This window comes from Halichoerus grypus, chromosome 2 (genome assembly GCF_964656455.1).
Source record: "Halichoerus grypus chromosome 2, mHalGry1.hap1.1, whole genome shotgun sequence".
In the NCBI taxonomy this organism is placed as follows: Eukaryota; Metazoa; Chordata; class Mammalia; order Carnivora; family Phocidae; genus Halichoerus; species Halichoerus grypus.
The window spans coordinates 121,122,699-121,138,391 of NC_135713.1; the positions used below are offsets into that span (position 1 = coordinate 121,122,699).

The following is a 15,693-nucleotide window of genomic DNA, read 5'->3' on the forward strand; positions in this document are numbered from 1 at the left end:
GGGTGTTCCCATGACCTTCTCCTCAGGTTCAGTAATTCCCTATAATGGCTCACAGAACCCAGGGAGACACTTCACTTTCTGTAACTGGTTTACTATAAAGGATATTATAATGGATACAAATGAATAGTCAGATGAAGAGGTATTTAGGGCGAGGTGCAGAAGGGTCCTAAGCCTAAGAAACTCTGTCCCTGAGGAATGTGGGTTACCACTGTCACAGCTCATGGATGCATTTACCAACCCAGAAGCTCATCAACTCTTGTTGTTCAAGTTTTTTTTTTTAAGATTCTATTTATTCATTTATTTGAGAGAGAGAGAGAGAGAGAGAGAGAGCACATGAGAGGGGGGAGGGTCAGAGGGAGAAGCAGACTCCCTGCCAAGCAGGGAGCCCGATGCGGGACTCAATCCCGGCACTCCAGGATCATGACCTGAGCCGAAGGCAGTCACTTAACCAACTGAGTCACCCAAGTGCCCCAGTTTTTTTTTTTTTTTTTTTCAGATTTTATTTATTTGACAGAGAGAGACACAGCGAGAGAGGGAACACAAGCAGGGGGAGTGGGAGAGGGAGAAGCAGGCCTCCCGCGGAGCAGGGAGCCCGATGCGGGGCTCGATCCCAGGACCTTGGGACCATGACCTGAGCCAAGGCAGACGCTTAACGACTGAGCCACTTGGGCGTCCCTGTTGTTCAAGTTTTTATAGAGCTTATCATCTCCAACTTCCTCTTTCCTTCCCAGGAGGTCGGGCCGGGAGGGGAGGGGGGTGGGGGGGGTTGCCAAGTTCTAACCCTCATCATTTGGTTTTTCTGGCATCAGCCCCAGCTGAGGCTATCTAGGGCCCCACTCTAAGTCAACTTATTAGCATAAGCTCAGGTGTGATGGAAAAAGGGATGTATTATGAATAACGAAATACACTCCTTTTACCCCTATTACTCAGGAAATGACAAGTGTTTAAGCAGCTCTGTGCCAAGAACTAGAGAAAAAGACCAAATATGTATTTCTTATTATATCACAGTGTCACACATATACTTTATTTGATAACTAGAACACTTGCAGTCATTGCTGGTATTATTCTGAAGCTCATTATTTCCTTTTTTTTTTTTTTTTTAAGATTTATTTGAGAGAGAGAGTGAGATAGAGAGCGAGCGAGCACCGAGCGGGGGGGCGGGGGGCAGAGGGAGAGGGAGAAACATACCCCTGCGATCATGACCTGAGCCCAAGGCAGACACTTAACCTACTGAGCCACCCAGTTGACCCTCCAGAGAGGATTTTTACTTTTGCTTATGCAAGGTGACTGGGGGCACTAAAGTGATCACCTTTATAATTTTCAGCTCAGGGTTTTCTGGTTCCCACAGGTAGTATGAAATTCTGCTTGCCTCAATATGCTTGTAAAACTTGTTTAGGAAATCTCAGAGGAGAGTTTTCTTTTTCTCTACTCCATCCTCAATTAAGGTGGAGACATTCAGGTTTCCTTACCCTTTCCTTTGGTAGGTCAGGCTTTTTTGTGTGTTCTCCTTTAGGGATGTGAGTTTGGGGGAAGTCTCCAGTGTGAAATATGGGCAAGATGTCTGAGGCCCAGAGAAAACAGATTCCTTATCCAACCTACATGAGGTCACAGCGGCTGCCCAGATAAAGTGATACTTAGGACACTTAAACTGGACTTAGGCTTACTGACATAATCACACTGTGTTCTCCACAAGGCAGGAACATATCTACTGTGCTCACTGCTATGTCACCAGCACTTGGCACAGTACCTGGTACATTCTAGGAGCTCAATAAATATTTTTAAGTGCATCAATGAGTAAGAAGTATCCAAGTATTCCAGGTGGAGGAAAACAATACACATAAAGCAAACAAGAAGAAACCACTAGCAAAACCTTGTTAAAAGACAACAAATTTGGGGTGCCTGGGTGGCTCAGTTGGTTAAGCGTCTGCCTTCGGCTCAGGTCGTGATCCCTGGGATCGAGCCCCACGTCGGGCTCCCTGCTCAGCGGAGAGCCTGCTTCTCCCTCTCCCTCTGCCTGCCACTCTGCCTACTTGTGCTCTCTCTTTCTCTGTCATATAAATTAATAAAATCTTTAAAAAGACTCTCCCTCCCCCTCTGCTCCTCCCTTTTTCTCTCTCAAGTAAAGAAATAAATCTTAAAAAAAAAAAAAAAGACGACAAATTTGGTTATGCTAAGGGCCATTTCTTTTTCAACAAGTGTTTTTATGGTGCTTATTTTTGGTAAGACGCTCATGTAGCATACAGGCAGTGCCATGCTCTGAAAGGGTGATAAGACATGCGTAATAACTGTAATACTTCTCCCCTGTGTACAGTTTGGTTTCCGTCACTATCAGACTGAAATAAGAACGTAAGCCTTCAGGGGCGCCTGGGTGGCTCAGTCGTTAAGCATCTGCCTTCAGCTCAGGTCATGATCCCAGGGTCCTGGGATCGAGCCCCGCATCGGGCTCCCTGCTCATTGAGGAGCCTGCTTCTCCCTCTCCCACTCCCCCTGCTTGTGTTCCCTTTCTTGCTGTGTCTCTGTCAAATAAATAAATAAAATCTTAAAAAAGAAAGTAAGCCTTCATACTTCAGAGTTTCTCTCTGATGAGCTTGGGGACTGGAAAAACACTAGATGCTTCTGTAAATCATTATATACCCTGTCTTTAGTGAAAAAGAACAGTCAGGTGAAAATATTTGGCGTAAATATGGTTGCATTTAGATTGCAATATGCAAGTATTTGGGCTGTTAGTTTGCCAGAGAAGGTGTGGCCCTAATGAAAGGAGTTTGAGGAGTCTGGCTGGTCAAATGGTAGGAAGATCCAAGAGCCTAAACCTTCTGAGGGAGAGGAAGGGTACACAGAATGGCAAGATACTCCGGCCTGGATTTCTGGATTTCTTTTTCCTACCTGGGTAGCAGAATGCCCATGGTTTTGTGAGGGTCATAATCTCATTGAATCTTTGAGCACTTTTTAAATTTCCCTTACATGGATATAGGGAGAGGGGAGAAGAGAAAAAGATATCTTTTTTTTTTTTTGTAAACTCCACCTCCGATGTGGGGCTCAAACCCACGACCCTGAGAGCGAGAGTCACATGCTCTATCAAATGAGCCGGCCAGGCACCATCCCCTCTTTTTTAAACAATAAAAGTTCTGATTGTGGATTGACTATGGGAATTTAATCAAGAAGCCAAAACAACTTAGTCTTTTTTTTTAAATAAAGATTTTATTTATTTGAGAGAGAGAGAGAGGGAGAGAGCACAAGCAGGGGGAGGGGCAGAGGGAGAGGGAGAAGCAGGCTCCCAGGAAGCCTGATGCAGGGCTCAATCCCAGGACCCTGGGATCATAACCTGAGCCGAAGGCAGACGCTTAACTGACTGAGCCACCCAGGTGCCCCCAAAACAACTTAGTCTTATAGCTAATGATCTCATTGGCTTATATTATTGTCATACAGTGAATTCTGAGCGATCAGGCCAAAAATGTGGACTTGGCAAAGATGAGCATTACTGTCAATTGTTGTAGCTCTCCAAACTGGATGGTACCAGTAGCTGTGTGAGTGAATATGGAAGAAGAAATAAACATTATGTGAGCTTTGGTTCTATTCCAGAAACATTCTATTCCAGAGATATGTAAGATGAAGCTTTTTCAGGGCAGAGATCACTATTATATGCCCTAACACAGTGCTGGACCCATAATAGTTGCTCAAGAAATATGTGTTGAATAAATAAATGGCTCAAAGGTTACTTGGGTTTGCTAAGATCAGAACAGTATTTGCCATTATTTTGGATGTTGGCGTGGGATTTGTACACCCTGGAACAGTTTCTTCTCTTTGCAGCGAGAAATATTTTTTTTTTTTTTTTTGTTTATGAAGAACATGCATTCTCGCATGCTGGCACAATGGTCCTGGGGAAAGTGGCCCAGGCAGATTCCACTGCATTCCTCAGAAGAGCCAGCAATACCACTCTCTCATGGTGAGTTCCTTCTTTATGAGAAAATTTTAATTTTGTGGAGTTTTTAGTCCTTTCTTTTTTCCCAGTATACACGAATACTTCAGGAAAAAAAATTAGTTGAGTTTGACTGACTTCGATAGCGTTTTACTGCTTTGTGGGAGTCCAGGTAGTTACAACATCGTGTCCTGTGCAGTTTTTCTTGCACACAAAACTGCATGTTTCCCATACTTATCTATAGGTATATCTTCTTCTATAAGTGGGCAGTGTAAATATGCTTCCTAATTAGGGAGGAGGCACGCTCCTATGTATTACAATTCACAGGGTTCAGAATATCTTAAAAATAGCACCGAGAGTTTGGGGTTCTTAGTGGCTGTTGGTTTTCACTTAAAAATAAATTTACAAGTATTTAGTAACTTCTGCCAAGAAAGACTTCCACATGGGGCTCATTGCTAGTAATAAAAACCCAGATGGTGGCAAAACATCTCCAGAGACTTCTTTAGGTTTCTGAAAGCGGCATAGGAGAGAAGAGTGAAAAAAAAAATGTATACTGCTTATAAAACACTTTTAAGCATACCAATTCATTTCACTATCATTTTTCCTATTTTACCAATGGGGACTCTAAGGTGCATTTAGGTTAAGTACCTTGATCAGAGTCACATGGCTACTAAGTGAAAGGGCTAGAACACAAATACAGGTTTTCTTCCTTTTTTTTTTTTTTAAGATTTTATTTATTTATTTGACACAGAGAGAGAGAGAGAGAATACAAGCAGGGGGAGCAGCAGAGGGAGACAGAGAAGCAGGCTCCCCGCTGAGCAGAGAGCCCGATCTCTGGGTTCGATCCCAGGACCCCAAGATCATGACCTGAGCCGAAGGCAGATGCTTAACCGACTGAGCCACCCAGGCGCCCCCAGGTTTTCTTATTATAAGTTCAATGTTCTTATTCCAGGTTCGACATTCATAAGTATTGAATGTTTATTGTGGCTATTTTACTTTTTTTTTTTTTAAAGATTTTATTTATTTATTTGACAGAGAGAGACACAGCGAGAGAGGGAACACAAGCAGGGGGAGTGGGAGAGGGAGAAGCAGGTTCCCGCGGAGCAGGGAGCCCGAAGCGGGGCTTGGTCCCAGGACCCTGGGATCATGACCTGAGCCGAAGGCAGACGCTTAACGACTGAGCCACCCAGGCGCCCTATTTTACTTTTTAAGTGATAGGATTGGTGGGGGTGGGATATGTCTTTTTCGCTTTTGCTGGCTACTATGGCTCCAGTTTCTTAGGAACGCTGTATTAAAAAAGATAATAGCAGCCTTGAGTGAACAAAAGTTAATCTCTGTGCCGGTCCTCTAATAGCTTTGGCCAGATATGAGATCAGTAAGGGTGAGGTGGACACTTAAATAATCAAAGGTTCCTTACTGAAGGCACAAGAGAAGGGCTCAACATCCTGCTGCATCTAGAAGAGCTGAATTCAATCAAAGTATTCGAGGGGTAGGGCTGAGGGGGAGGTCCATTTGCATCCTCCTTGAATAATGAGGGTGTCCGCTGTAAAGCACTACAGAGACAGAGAGCTGCTCCCTAACTTCAGTCTCATCCCCGTGACACAGGTAACCCTGGGGAGGCAGACATGCTGAAGTCCTCCCTGGCATGTAGAATGTGTTTTGGGGTTGCAGCAAATAGATATTTCTTCTATAGTGATTTGACTCATGACTTCACATTCTTTTTTTTTTTTTTAAAGATTTTGTTTATTTATTTGACAGAGAGAGACACAGCGAGAGAGGGAACACAAGCAGGGGGAGTTGAGAGGGAGGAGCAGGCTTTCCACTGAGCAGGGAGCCTGATGCGGGGCTCGATCCAGCACCCCAGGATCATGACCTGAGCTGAAGGCAGATGTTTAACGACTGAGCCACCCAGGCACCCCGACTTTACTTCTGGGGGGCCGAAAGCCTCTGCTCAGAGAAGCTGGGTAAGGTGTTTGTTTTCCTAGGCTATAAAAGTCACCTTGCAAAGAAATACCTAAAAAATTTCACCTGAAATAATAATTTTTCTGGCAGGCCTCACCTTCAGAGGAAGTCTTAGCAACACACTAGTCACTTCTCATCCTGGCCAAACAGCTATCTGAAATGCTGGTTTTGACACTAATTATATATTAAAATGTAACTTCTACATCTAGAGGTGAAACATTTGGAGGCAAAAGGAAGAAAAAAAGTGATGTAATTTTGAGGAGCCTTCTTACTTACAGTGACTGCAAAGTGTAGAAATTCTTTTTGTCACAAGATGTTACATTTTCAGCTAGATAATTCTTTCTTGTGGGGAAGGCTGTCCCATGCATCATAGGAAGTTTAGCAGTGTCCTTGACCTCTACCTGCTAGATGCCAATAGCACTTCCCCCGCTGGGTGCCAATAGCACCAAAAGCTCATAGAAGTGTCTTTAGACATGGCCATAAAAATTATCCTTGGTTGAGAACTACTGTTTTTAACTGAAGCACCAGGATATTACCAAAAAAAAAAAAAAAAAAAAAATCTAACAAATGCCCCCACCCTCCAAAAAACTCACTAAAGTGAGTTCTGAAATGGACTCCCCCTAGAAATTTAGACAGACTCAGGTAGATAACTAAAATGCTTACAACAAGTTTCAAAAGGTCAAGTGAGAATATTATTTCTTTGGAGACTTTGCTGCAATGCGTGAATTCTTACTAGACGCCTCCCTTAGTTTTACCACAAGCTGAGGGAGAGGAACCTTCAGTGGAACTACTCAGAGTACTTCAGATGTGCCTCTTGTAGTTAGAGGGGCACAGTGGACCTGTGTCTGATTCCTGCCTGGAAAATACGGAGGACAAGAGAAGGGCTGGCAACTGTTTTGGCAAAAGAGCAGAGGAATGCTGAAACCGCACTGGGTTGGCCTGTACTCCCCAGTTTGTTTGGGCAAAAAGTGCACGAGAGATTCACGTAGACCAGGTGTGGACCATAGAGCACTACCACTAGCCTAAACAGCACGATGAGAAAGAAGTTCTCTCATCCAGACGCTTGACGACGTCTATTGGAAAACAGTCACACTAATTTACTTTGCACAAAACACTCTACTGCCACCTGCTGGAAAACTGTCAAAATAAAGATACAAATCTACAACAAGGATGATGAGAACAGCACTCCCTAGGGTGTGGAGTGCATCACCACGCACAACTAGACAGGGTGGCCCCAGGGTCACTTGCAAACGGGCCAGTGGGAGAGCGGTCTTAGATCTTATCTGACAGGGTCCTTACAGAGAAAAACAAGTTTCAGCACACAAGAAGTTGGAGGTAGGCCTCCAGATTCCAAGGGGCTGAAAGAGTAAAAGAACAGCCAAAACAGAGTGCTTTTGCTCGGATCAACATGGGGCTTAAACTCACGACCCCGAGATCAAGAGTCATAAGCTCTATTGACTGAGCCAGCCAGGCACCTCTCAAACACCCTAGGAATTTTCTATTCCTAAGGGCGACCATGGAACTCATGAAACCTGCCTGAATCAAGGGTATAACAGGTGTACTCCCACTACCCAGGTTTAAAGGGATGGTGAAAGATAAAAAAATAAAGAGTTTTTGGTTTGTTTTTGTTTTTTAAAATGATACTCCTGAATCTTGCATGGATTCATATTGGTCACGTATCACACTGGTTACATATTATGAAGTGGGATCTGGAAAAGATATCTTCCAAGGACATGTTCTTGAGTTTTACAGGGGAAAATGGTCATTAAATTGATTCATTTGTTTTTGGGAGCCCATATGTTGGGAGTGGGGCCATAAATGCTAGGCAATCTCTGTCCTCTGGGAGCTTACAGTCTTGGGTTTCATACTCAGAGTAATGTATCTATTACAGTCAGTTATGTCAACAAGAGCCTGTGTTACATAGGTGGTGAAGGGACAGGAAGGTTTTTACTCTAAGTTTCACTAGCTTATGATTAAGCTTTAGAAGCAATCGTGTCCCCCCTGTTCTTCAAGTGTGGAACCACAGGTAAAGCTTCCATTTAAGATGTTTAAAGAAAGATACAAGGCTGAACGCGTAGGCTGCATCTTGATTGGGCTGCTACGAAACCGAGGCCTGCTGGTCCTCGGTTTGGCAAGATTACCTCACTTAAGCTTAATCAGGCTCTGTGAAATTAATATGGATAAAACAATTTTTTTTTGATATAACGCCTTGATAATTCAACCCAGTGAACAGAAGCTGATTTATAACCCTGACGTGAATTTATTGAGAAAGAGTGTATAGCTAGTTTAACCAGTACTAGTCATGTGCCTTGGACAATTGCTTCTTAGTGGGTTTATTTACTTGAGACCCCTTAAGTGATGGGAAGACTACTTCATGGGTATGGAACCAGAGCATGGGTCTTTGCATGTTCTTAAAGGATATCCAGAATTTAAGTTTGCTAGTATATAAATTCAATAAAGGCAGAGATCTTATTTGCTGATCAGTACAGAGAGAATAGAACACAGTAAGCATTCAGTGACTATTTGCTGAGTGAGGGATTGAATTTGAATTCATTTTTACCTGTCCTGATAATAGCTATTGATCCTGGTCATTGCAATCAGTAGCCTCTCTCCTGGACAGAGTGGGAGCCCACACTACATTCTTATTCAGATTCTGCTGGTTCTAGGCTCTTGATGGACCCCACCCTTCTTTTATGACAGCATCAACTGGGCATGTGACACTGAAGTTACAGATGATTTATTTTACTCTCTGATGAAAATTGGGAGCTACCCCAGCCTCTGCAACACATTTACAGATCATCTCACAGGGTGCCTTTTTCTTTTCTTTTTTTAAAAAAATCTCGTCCCAAGTTCTGTGAGGGTTCTTGTTTGGCATTTTTTCTGACTTGCACCTCAGGCAGGCAGGAGACACCGAATTGTGGCCATTTATATTTTTACAGACACCCAGAGTTCTTTGTGCGGGTGTGGGTCTACCAGCCATCAAGGAGTCCAAAAACAGAACACTGCGTTTTAGTCAATGGAATATCTCAAAGCCCTTAACACGCTAAAGGAAAGAAGAGATTGGCTGAATATTCACACCTCTGTGAGCGCGTGGGAGCCGCAGGGTCGGTCTGGGTGGCCATGCAAGCAAGTACCAACTCCCTAGGCTCAGAGGGCGCCTTATTCTTTATGCCTCCTTTCAGCTCTGCCTTTGAACCTCTGGTTTAGTATAGGTAACTCCCTGTGAACATGTAGCCTATCAACTGTCATTCCCAGACGGTTTCCACACTAGAGACATGTATGTTCTCTCTGGAGTGTAGGTCTTGTCCTTAGGTGAAGAGGAAGGGTGGAGGGCGGGCAGGGTCCCCGATCTGACCCCCAACGCTGGGAATGGGAACGTGAGTCATCGCTTCGGCCTGTCTGGTGGCTTTTGGTCTCCGTGCTCCTCACCTGGATAAGGGCGCCCGGGTTTCCCGGGCCTTCTGCAGGAGGGCACGGCCCACTCTGCAGAGACCAGGAGACCTCGGTCTTCCAGATTTATTCTTTATCCCTCCTACGTCCCCTCCCGAGTTTTCTCTATCTTCTTTCCAAACGCCTCTGGCTGAGGAACCCCAACACCTCCTTTTGGCCCGCGCCGGGCTTCTCGCACTCTAACTCAGGTGCCCACGTTTGGGGCGGGAAAAGCAGGGTGGGTTCTAAAGCCCACAGGCTGCTAGGCTGCGGCGAGGGGCTTTGGGGACCCCCCGCCCCATTGGGGCGGGTACGCCCCGCCTCCGCCCGCGGGCCTGCCCCGCCCCCTCCCACGCACGTCACGTCCGGCCCGGCCTCCGCCCGCCCTCCGCCCTCCGCCCTCCGCTCTCCTCCCGCTCGCCGTTAGGGAGGGTCTGCGCTTCAGCCACTGCTTCAGTCGCTGCTTCAGTCGCCGCTCCTGCCCCCTCTTCCGCGTCTTCGCCGCCGCCACCGCCGGGGGCATCCGGGGGTTGCTTACCGGGCTGGCCCCGCGCCACAGCCGTCGCTTTAGCGTCCTGCCAGCGGCCGCCGCAGGAGGAGGCTCGCCGGCCGCGGAGCCACCTGGGGCCTCAGTTCTCGCTCTATTGCCGTCGCCGCAGGTCCTGGAGAAGCGGCCGCGGCCGGGGAACGGGGCGTCGCGGTTCCAACGGTAGGTGAACGGGCGGGTACCCTTATTTGCGCATGCGCCGGTCGCCCAGCCCCGCGGCTCTCCCCCTCTGCGCCCCCCAGCGCCTAGTCCCACCCGCGCGGTGCTCAAGGGCGTTGCACGTCGGGGTGCCCGGGTTGGGGGCAGTGCCCTGAAGATGGGCTAGTACGTAGAGCGGGCCCCCTTTCTGCTCGAGCTTGAGGAGATGAAGCCGTGCCCGGGCTGCTGAGGGGTGTGGCAGTCTTCGATTTTTCAGCCGCTGCAATGCGCGTGAGCGGGTGTGCCTTCTTACCTCCTAGCTCCCCCAAAGTCCAAGGCACAGCAACCCACGCGTTTGCTAGTCTCCGCTGAACACCAGACTGCGCCACCTCCCTGCCCACTTCCTTGATGCTGGTCGGTGAAGTTGGTGCAAAAAAAAAAAAAGTGTGGTTTAATCTGGGCTCAACTGCGCCCCTTTTTAAGATCACGTGAGATGAGTGGTTGCTGACTTCCTTAAATCGCTCGGAGAATATAGCCAAAATTGGTACATTCGGGGCTTGTCTAGAGTGCACTTTGAATACGCAGGCCAGAGGGGGTACAGCATTAAGTTTCAGATGGGGCGACTGCTTTCCGAGATAAGGCTATAGGAAATTGAATCGGTTGGCACACTTGACAAGTGAGAAACTGGTAGACTTTGTTTGTAATTAATTAAAAATCAAACTGAGTTTTAGAAAGGCAGTTGTAGAATTTCATTCGGTTCCGCATTATGCCATTTAATCATCGAGAAAAGTACCTCAAGTTCGACATTTACCTTCTTTTCAAGGAGCTGATAATCTAAAAATGACAGTCGGAACCACGGTAATGCATACTATGGACATTAAATAACTGGGATGCACTTTTAAAGGCAGACATTAAATGATAGTTTGAGGTAATGACTTTCTGAGTTAACGTGAGGCTGTGTCTTCAACTTTCCTTTTTCCAAGTACAGTAGCCATACTTGTTGGCCTGGGTTTCTCATGCGTACTGTGCATTTACTAATTACTTGATGAAATTGGACAGGCTCTATTTGTGTCTCCATTGGGAGCTCCTCCTTTATTAATCTATGCTGCTTTTAAAATTAGGGCAGTATTTTCTCCAGTTTAGTTGTGTCACCAAGTAGGGATTTTTGACACAACTTAAGTCCTTAGAAAGATGTAGAAAGGCATATCACAGTGTCATAAAATTCTTCACTGAATGAAGTAAATGTTACAGTATGTTTTTTATTAGAATGCCATTGTTTTAGGACAGAAAATGGCTGAAATAAATGCATTGTGACTTGTCACTCCTCCCTCACCAGTAAAATGACAGCTATTTTTATTATCGTTTATGAATAATCTCTCGTCTGTGCATGGCTTCTTCATTGTACACTAATATTGGAGGATATAATAGTAGAAATTACTGTAGCTATGCTTGAAAAAAATTGTGGTTAAATAATTCATAACAAAATTTACGATTTTAACAATTTTTAAATGAACAAGTTACGGCATTAAGTACAGTTTCAATGTTGTGCAACCATTACCACTATCTAATATTTAAGGAACTTTTTTTATCATCCCAAACAGAGACTCTGTAGACAGTAATTCCTCATTCCCTTTTACCCTTAACCTCTGGTAACCTTTATTCTATCCTCTGTCTCTATAAATTTGCCTGTTCTTGGTACCTCAAGTAGGTGGAATGTGTTTGTCCTTTTGTGTTTGGCTTATTTCATTTAGCATGTTTTCATGGTTCATCTGTGTTATTAGAATTTACTTCCTTTTTAAGGCTGAATTCCATTGTATGTGTATGCAACATTTTGTTTATTCATCTGTTGATGGACATTTGGATTGTTTCTCCCTGTTAAAAAAACGGAATTCAATTGAATTTAACAGTCTTACTGGCTTTATTCAACTATTCATGAATCAGGCGGCATCCCATCCAGCAGATCGAAAGGAGCTCTGAGGAGCTGTACAAAATGGAAGGCTTTTATAGGCAGAAGGAGGCGGGACAAGGAAGTTACTAGCAAAGAGTGGGTTGTTTCAGGCAGGTCACCATACTTTGGTGGACAGCCTGAGTCTTATCAGGCAGTTTACCTCACTAGTGCTGACCAGGAAATTCCAGACTGACTGGTTAAGATTACATTCTTGGGGGAGGCAGTTAGGTAGATATTAAGTTTTAGTTTGGTGATTTAGGTTTAGCCTGGGTGACTCCATTTTGGACCCATTGTCTGTCTGTTTCTCTCTCTCTTTTTTTTCTTTTTTTTTAAGTAGGCTTCATGCTCAATGTGGGGCTTGAACTCACACTCTCAAGGTCAAGAGTTACATGTTCTACTCACTGAGCCAGCCAGGTGCCCCCTGTTGTCTCTTTTTTAACACGTGTTTTGCCTGTTGTTAATAATGCTGCTGTGAATGTTTCTGTACAAATGTCTCTTTGAGTCCCTGCTTTTCATTCTTTTGAGTATGTATCTAGCAGTGGAATTGCTGCATCATATGGTAATTCTATGTTTAACTTTTTGGGGAACATCCAAACTGTTTTCCAGGGCTGCTGCACCATTTTGCATTCCTGTTAGCAAAGCACAAGGGTTCCATTTTCTCCACATCCTCTCCTAACAGTTGTTACTTTCTTTTTTTTTTTTTCCTTGTGGTTGGTTTGGTTGGTTGATTTGTTTGATAGTAGCCATCTTAATGGGGGTGAGCTGGTATTTCATTGTGGTTTTGCTTTTCATTTCCTTAAGAGATAAAGATGTTAGGGGCACCTGGGTGGCTCAGTTAAGCGTCTGCCTTCGGCTCGGGTCATGATCCCAGGGTCCTGGGATGGAGCCCTGCATCGGGCTCCCTGCTCGGCGGGAAGCCTGCTTCTCCCTCTCCCACTCCCTCTGCTTGTGTTCCCTCTCTCAACTGTGTCTCTCTGTCAAAAACTAAATAAAAATCTTTAAAAAAAAAAAAAAGAGATGAAGATGTTGAACGTCTTTTCATTTGTGTATCTTTTTTTTTTTTTTTAAGGATTTTATTTATTTATTTGAGAGAGAGAATGAGATAGAGAGAGCATGAGAGGGGGGAGGGTCAGAGGGAGAAGCAGGCTCCCTGTTCAGCAGGGAGCCCGATGCGGGACTCGATCCTGGGACTCCAGGATCATGACCTGAGCCGAAGGCAGTCGCTTAACCAACTGAGCCACCCAGGCGCCCCTTCATTTGTGTATCTTTGGAGAAATGTCTGTTCACGTCCTTTGCTCATTTTTGGATTTTTTTTTTTCTGTTTTATTTATTTATTTATTTAAAGACATTTGACAGAGACACAGTGAGAGAGGGAACACCAGCAGGGGGAGTGGGAGAGGAAGAAGCAGGCTTGCCGCTGAGCAGGGAGCCCAATGCGGGGCTCTATCCAAGGACCCTGGGATCATGACCTGAGCCGAAGGCAGACGCTTAATGACTGAGCCACCCAGGCGCCCCTCTTTGTTGTTACTTTAAAAAAAAAATTTAAATATTTTTAATATTAAAATTTTAATTTAATTTTTAAAATATTTTTCTTTTTCTTTTTCTTTAAGATTTTATTTATTTATTTGACAGAGAGAGACAAAGCGAGAGAGGGAACACAAGCAGGGGGAGCGGGAGACGGAGAAGCAGGCTTTCCGCCGAGCAGGGAGCCCAATGAGGGCTCATGACCTGAGCTGAAAGCAGACGCTTAACGGCTGCACCACAATAGCTTTTTAAAGTTATTTTATACATGAATTAAATCTTTTATCTGAAAAGCTGTTCCAAAAGTGAACTATTTAAAAAACTATTTAAAAAATTGAACTAGAAAATTTATGTTTTATACATGGATAAACAACAGAGGGACTGATGATATCTGAAAAAGGTTTCCAATTATATGGTAGGTCACTCTATATTTAGAACCCAACTAGATGTATGTCAGTACCAAGAACTTACTTCCATCACTTCAATATTACAAAGGTACATCCATTAAATAAAGGCCCTGTCTTCACCAGTGAGTAACATTACTGCTTCTAAACTTTCCTTTGTTTTATTGAGTGTTTTATTAACATGGCTAGGGGCAGAGGAGGAGATTACTTGGTAGAGAAAAAGGAATTGTAGTATGCACACATGAACTTGACCTGAGTCACTGTTGCCCAAGCGAGGCAGTAAGCTAATATGTGAATAGGTTCAATTTGGGGCCTTGTAGAAGAGCTGACTTTGATTGGAAATGGAAATAAGGAAGGATATTTGGAATGGAATGGAATAAGGCAATTTTGCCACAAAATCATGTGGTACACCAAATACATAGTAGTAGTAATGGGATTACAAGAGTAACTCATTCATTTATTCATTCACCAAATATTTATCTCCTAAATTCCAAACTTAACAAGCAGTCACTTGGTGACAGTTGTATAACTTTGTAAATTTACTAGGCATCATTGAATTGTACACTTGAAAAGAGTGAATTTTGTGGTATGTAAAATTATACCTTAATAAAGCTGTTTTTTGTTTTTTTAAACAAAAACACCAGCAGACTTCATGGAGCTTATGCTGTTTTGGGAGAATAAGACATTAAACATAGAAAGAAGTATATAATAAAACTTACGATGAATGTTTTGGAGCCAAGGAATGATATGCCTCGAGAGAATTTAACAGGGAGAGATCATTAGATTGAATAGGTTGGAGAAAGCCCCTCCAAGAATAGTACTTGAGTAAGAGCTGAAGATGAGTAGGATGAAGTGGGGAGAGTGTTTTAGATAGATGAACCAGGATGTGTAAAAGTCTTAGGTTGAGGAAAATGAGGTGGATTTAGAGGATAACTTAATGAAATTTACTGGATTTCTGTTAGAGGGAAATACTCCAATCTTTTCTGCCAAATTATTACTTAGCTATAGTGTGTATTTTCTTTTTTTAAAGATTGTATTATTTATTTGCCAGAGAGAGAGAGAGAGAGTGGGAGGGAGAGCACACAAGCAAGGGGAGTGGCAGGCAGAGGGAAAAGCAGGCTCCTTGCGGAGCGGGGAGCCTGATGGCAGATCGATCCCGGGATCCAGGGATCATGATCTGAACCAAAGGCAGAAGCTCAACCAACTAAACCACCCAGGCACGCTCTAGTGTATATTTTCTTTTCCTTTTGTATATGATGCATGATAATTCGTATCTCTTTGATTTTAAACAATTTTCAGAGGAATGTCTCTCAAGTTTATTATTGTCCTTTTTAGGAATAGAAAAACAGAAAATGTTGAGCTGTTTACTCTTTTTTTTTATTATTATGTTATATTCTTTTTTTTTTTTAAAGATTTTATTTGAGAGAGTGAGAGAGAGAGAGAGACAGAGCATGAGAGAGGGGAGGGTCAGAGGGAGAAGCAGACTCCCCACTGAGCAGGGAGCCTGATGTGGGGCTCGATCCCAGGACCCTGGGATCATGACCTGAGCCGAAGGCAGGTGCTTAACCGCCTGAGCCATTTACTTATTCTTAAAATATTTTTGCTTTTATCAAGCTGCTGTTCCATACATTTGGAGAGGAAAAGTAAAAAGAAACAAAAAAATTTTTTTATTGTTGAAGTATATTTGACATTGTAATGTTAAATTAGTTTCAGGTGTGTATCACAGTGACTCAGCCAGTTCTATACATTATTCAGCGCTCACCACAGTAATTGTGGTTACCATATGTCAAAACATTATTACAGTATTGTTAATACATTCCCTTTGCTG

General features: G+C 43.8%; 1 protein-coding gene across 7 annotated transcripts in view; it reads left to right on the top strand.

Moving 5' to 3' along the window:
* The window catches only part of FAM13B (family with sequence similarity 13 member B), a 144,636-nt gene that overhangs the window by 54,169 nt on the left and 74,774 nt on the right, over positions 1-15,693 (top strand). For 6 of the 7 annotated variants that reach the window (XM_036083619.2, XM_036083646.2, XM_036083636.2 and 3 more), the window contains exon 1: positions 9,700-10,016. The exons of the other annotated variant lie outside the window; for it this stretch is intronic. The gene's annotated coding sequence lies outside the window, so the exon portion shown is untranslated. Of the gene's footprint in view, positions 1-9,699; positions 10,017-15,693 lie in introns of those variants that run through there. 7 annotated transcript variants of the gene reach the window in all.